This window comes from Thamnophis elegans, chromosome Z (genome assembly GCF_009769535.1).
Source record: "Thamnophis elegans isolate rThaEle1 chromosome Z, rThaEle1.pri, whole genome shotgun sequence".
Lineage (NCBI taxonomy): Eukaryota > Metazoa > Chordata > Lepidosauria > Squamata > Colubridae > Thamnophis > Thamnophis elegans.
The window spans coordinates 53,983,470-53,989,215 of NC_045558.1; the positions used below are offsets into that span (position 1 = coordinate 53,983,470).

At 37.9% G+C, this 5,746-nt stretch overlaps 1 long non-coding RNA gene across 1 annotated transcript; it reads left to right on the forward strand.

The window, feature by feature from the left end:
* Nucleotides 1-280: 280 nt before the first annotated feature.
* LOC116523074 lies at nucleotides 281-4,802 on the forward strand. The gene is made up of 3 exons (XR_004257028.1): nucleotides 281-365; nucleotides 3,933-3,986; nucleotides 4,730-4,802. It is a non-coding gene; the product is annotated as an uncharacterized LOC116523074 (long non-coding RNA).
* Nucleotides 4,803-5,746: the final 944 nt, after the last annotated feature.

The following is a 5,746-nucleotide window of genomic DNA, read 5'->3' on the forward strand; positions in this document are numbered from 1 at the left end:
TTTGTTTTTCAGGACTAAATGCATTCTGGATTGTTGGATTAAAACATTTTCCAGAATATCATATGTTACAAGAACTTGAATTTGGTAGAGGATTTGGTTATCAGGAGCCTTTATATTTTGAAAACCCTGAATTACCAAGCATGTTGAGAAGAACCCTTGTAAGTTTCTTCACAGCAGAATGAAAAATAAAAAGGAAAGCTAAGTCAGTTTTTAATTAATGAACAGTGTTAAGATTTTGTAACAATGACCGGTTTGTATTTATTATTTTGAAGGATACTGTTATAGAACGAGAATGCTGTAGAGTTTGTTGCAAATGTTTTGGGGAAGATGGAATTCAAGGGATTCCTGGATACCCTGGAAATAAGGTAACATCTCAATAATTAAGGAAATTATTTTCAAATTATGCTGATCAGTGCTTATATAATACAATATAGAGTGAAAAATGTGCTTTGAAATTTGAAATAACCAGTTGGATATTGTAAATTCATTGCTTGATATAGATAGTCCTAGTTTAATGATTATTTGTTTAGTGGTTGTTCAAAGTTACTTCAATGCTAAAATAGTGATTTACTACTAGTCCTCACGTTCAGGTGCTTGAAAACCATCATGCGTTTATGAGAATTACAATGTCCCATAGTCATATGATCCTCTTTCCCAACTAGTTTCCAACAGGTGAATACATTCTGACAAACAAAGTCAATGGGGAAGCCAATAGGAGATGACAAATTGGGATCACGTGATGTCTGTATTAATAACCATAAGTGATTTGCTTAACAATTGCAACAAAAATTATAAAATTTGTTCAGGTGCCTCATACTATGATTGCATTAGTTAATGATGAATTTTCTGATTCTTCTTGTGGTTGTAAACAAGGACTATCAGTATCAGAAACAGATCATATATAGCACTGTTTTTAGTTCTCTCCTGTTTTCTGCTAATAAAGAACCAAAGAGAAGCTAAGATTGATGTTCTATAGCAGGGGTAGGAAACAGTGGCGCTTTATGACTTGTGGACTTCAACTCCAAAATTCCGTGACAGACTCAAGAATTTTGAGTCATAAGGACCATAGTTCCTGAACCCTGATTTAAAGTAAAGGAAAGAATCTCTCAAGCACTACTATTTGTATTATATTTATATTTTTGGCTTTCTTCCCTAGCATCTAAAAGACATATATAATCAAAATTGCACATATGGTTTTCTATCCATGCTATAACTAGATTCAGGTTTTCTCCACAGAGTTCCTTGTAGAATAATATTATTATTATATTATTCTGGGAATAATAGTTCAACAGATATGGAGAAAAATCTGTCTGGAGAAGCTTATCTTACAATGCCCAAGATTTCAAATGACAAAATTACATTTTGTTATTTAACAGGGAAAAACAAAGTAGAGCAAATTGAACTTAGTATTGATGATTCAAACATAGCATGCTTAAGAGGAAAAACAAGTAAAAGATAAATACAAAATGAATGCAAACCAATTTTCTGTATTTCTCCAGTTACTTTCACAACCTCTGAATGCATCCAACAGAAATATACAAAATCCTCCAAATTTCAAATGTGCTACGAATATCATAGTCTTTGGTCGACCTAAATTACTTGTCATTCCAAACATCCCATGTCTTTTAGCTAGCCAGTTTCCCCTTGTAACTTTTAAGGTTTGATGACAGCCAGAGCAGAGTTGAAATCCTCTCTGAATCAGCTGAGTCAGAGGGTGGGGAAGGAATTCAAACTTCATCCTCAAGTGTAGAGCCCTCCCCAAGTGTAGTGTTTGATTGCAGGCAGGGCCACATTGCCTTTTCAAACACACACACACACACACACACACACACACACAGAGACACACACACAGAGACACACACACACACACACACACACACAGAGAGAGAGAGAGAGAGCTGGATAAAACTATATAAGCCCAGCTTCCCTGATTACAAGTTTGAAAAGGCAACGTGGCTCCGCCTGCAATCAAAGGCTTGGATTGGCACCCCTCCAGCTTCTCTGCCTCTTCTCTCACCCCCAGCCTGAAAGCAGAGGGTAAGTGGGTGGGTGGGCTTTATTGTGTTTCAGGCATTTCCCACCCAGACAGCAGGCTGCATTTGCAATGGTGGAGGTGTTTGGGGAAGGCAGCAGGGGAATGGCGCGGGGTATGGCAGAGGAGCTGCTTTCAAGCCATTGGAAAATATATCCAATCCAACTTCTGTGTTTGTGTTTGTTTGAAAGAGAGTGAGTGAGAGAGGGAAGGGGGTAGGAGAGATAGTCCAATCCAACTTCTCTGTGTGCATGTGTCTGTTTGAGAGAGAGGGGAGGGAGGGAGAGAGGAAGGAAGGAGGGGGAGGGAGAAGAAAAAGAATGAAGGAAACTTTTTCGCAAAGGAGAAAAACAAATTCTGTCGCTTGAAATCAGAACTGAGCATGCCTGGCTGTGGAATTCTGGGAGTTGAAGTCCACGAGTCTAAAAAATTTGAAACTCACCACTGTGTCAGTGCCTCACCAGCCATAAACTTCACTGCACGTCACTGGTTTGAACAATATGTTATGCCAAAAGCAAACAAGCTGTTACATAGCTTAGTGTTCATATACAAACTAGTGCAGTGACGTGTGGTCAGCTTTAAGCCTGGTGAGGCACTTTTTAGACTTGTGGATTTCAACTCCCAGAATTCCACAGCCAGGCATGCTCAGTTCCGATTTAAAGCAACAGCATTTTTTCCCCTTGCAAAATAAGTTTTCCCATTCTTTTTCTTCTCCCTTCTCTTCCTTCCTCCCTCTCTCCCTCCCTCCCCCCTCTCTCAAACAGACACACGCACACAGAGAACTTTGATCCCTCTCTCATTCACTCACTCTCAAACACAAACACAGAAGTTGGATTGGATATATTTTCCAAAGGCTTGAAAGCAGCTCCTCTGCTATACCCCCTCCCTTCCCCTGCTGCCTTCTGATCAAACTTTTTGAATTCCTCCCCCACGCACCTTTTCCAGCTGTTTCAGAGATGATTTCAACTCTGCTTCTCCCTGCCCTGCCCTGCCCTCCCCTCATGAAAGGCCAGAGCTCTGAGTCAGACTGAGCTAGATGCTCCCAGAGAACTCTAAAAAGCCTCTAAAAATGCCCTTTACAGGAGGCGAGAGAATACGTGCCTCATTTGCATAAGGAATTCTTTGCTTGTTAACCCTTGCTTAACTATTAAAAGGCGAAAAATTCCTTATGCAAAAGAGGCCCCTAGTTCTCTGGCCTCCTCCTATGGTTAACACAGCACTGTTCCAAGTCACTGTGAATCTGGCAGCAACTACCTTGGCTTTAATTATTTTAAAATAATTCTTTAAAATCCTTTCCTTTTCCTCATGACTGGTGAGGCCACGCCTCCCTTGCCTCTAGTGACTGCACTCCCTGGCCCAAACTTGGTCCTTATTACGTGCTTTGAATCCTGACTGTTCTTTAGTCTCACTATTAGAAAAAAATGGATTGAACAGTGGAGTTCCTGATGTTCTCTGAGCTTATTTTCTTGCAGACATTTCATTACTCAATTAGGTAACAACATCAATGTTACCTAGTTGAGTAATGAAAGAGAATGAGGTTTGTTCTTTGTTTATATAAAATGGCTGGGTCAATAGACTTTAATGAAGGAAGCCATGGCTTAGTGAAATGAATTAATACATCATTTTTCTTATCTTTGCATCAAGTGTTTTTGTTGAAATTAAAATACATGAAATAATCTGGAGCAGAATAGTCTTGTTTCTTTAAATTTTTAAAGTTGTTGTATACTTTGGTGCTAATAATAACATTTTTATTGATTTTTTGTGATTTTTCCATTCCATAAATTAGACCTACAGTATATGAGTATTTGAGGAAATGTGTTTGTTGAAGTGCAGAACACAGAGCTCTGCTATTAATAAGTTACCATACTACTGAATTAAGTTTGTCCTTGTTACCTTGCAGGGAAGGACAGGTTTTGATGGCTATTCAGGCCATCCTGGTGAAGAAGGAGGAATTGTAAGTAACATATCTAGCAGTCTCATTGAAAGATACATTGCAGTCACTTAAAAATAAGACTATCTGGAATTGTCTCTAGCAATTTTCATTAACTCTTATTCTTAAAACATTCTAAGGGAGGGAGGGAGGAGGGAGGGGGGGAGAGAGAGAGAGAGAGAGAGTGTTCTGTGACAGGCACTTATTAGATGTAATCTGTCAAGTATATGGGAGAGGCCTTATGGGAATACAACAGATCTTACTCAATAATTCAGTTGTAGTTTATTTATGATCACTGATCAAAGAAAGCTGATTACAAGGAGAAAATTATATAAAAGTAAGGTGAGGGAGAAGAAAATGGAATGCTTTACATCTGAATTATACCTCTGAAAAATATTATTTCATTTCTACATTCATCAGGATATATACCCATACAGGTATCTTATGTGGTTCTTAACAAGCATATGCAGTAAGCTCAAATTTGAAGAATGAGTTCACAATCTAAATATAGCTATAGTATTAGAGAATCAATGTTTGTCTACATATCTCATAAGTTAATCTTACATTACTTAATTATCATTGAAAGTGCCTGATTCAGCAAAGATTGTATTTCACAGCATGTAGCCAGGAGATAACTCAGTAATTTTCAGAAATTCCAATTAGACACATTAACAATATATCATTCAAAAAGAAGACAAAAGTATCTAAAGCATTAAGCATATTTAAAGGCAGGTTTTCAAATTTTTTGCTTTTTTCTTTTCCCTTAGGGAAGTCGTGGTCTGATGGGTTCTAATGGAATGCAAGGAGAAATTGGATGCAGTGGTGCTAGAGGTCCCAAGGCAAGTCTTCAAACTTCTCCAGAGGGATCACCCAGAGCCATAGGTGTTCTTGTGACATTGCACTTCACGTGATCTCATATTTTACCATCTTGGTGTTATTATGTGGTTATATGTTTGCTTGGTGTGGTTGTACTGTATGCTTGGTGAGTATTTTTTGAAAAATGATTTCATAGTTGTCTTCCACTTTGAGAAACAAGAATTCACGGGTATCTGTAAGGCACAGGTGTCAAACCTGCGGTGTCACATTGCTGTCACGAGATATATATGATGGTTTTCCCTTCACAGAGCTGGTCGTGGCTTGCATGTAATGCATCTGGTCCTGGGCTGCCAGTTTGAATGATACCTCTGAAGTGTCATTCAAAAAAATCCAGAAGGTGGTCACAATGATATGTTTGAAACTCTGCTTATGTGATGCCCATAAAAAAAAAAAATCAATGAGAGATTGAATTGCACTATTGTGGCTGCCTTTGAAACATTTTGACCACACCTGAGGACTCCCATGTTATAATGTGTGCATTTTATCCAGCAAATTATATTTGTATTTATCAAAAGAAAGTTGTTCCTGAGAAGATGAGGAAGATAATCTTCTCTCAAAAAAGGAAGATTAAACACAAGCTGTAATGATAATAACAAAAAGAATATAAAAAGATACACATTTCACATATGAATCAAATGCTCTAATTTGCCAGCTAGAATTGCTGGCTCCTACCAAAACCAGAGTTGGAATTTTTTTTTTTCACCCAACAAATATGCTTGGTATATAATAACCTTGTTCACAGGGCTTTGAATATAACAAGTGCTCATCTCCTTGAAGCGGGAAGCATTTTTGCACATAAGAACTTCAGATTAAAAGTTGGTAGGGACTTTATAGGTGGTAAGAAATGCATTACTTTCTGTGCTTCTCTAAATAATCAAAAATGAGAAAAAAACTGTCAAGTTCGTAAT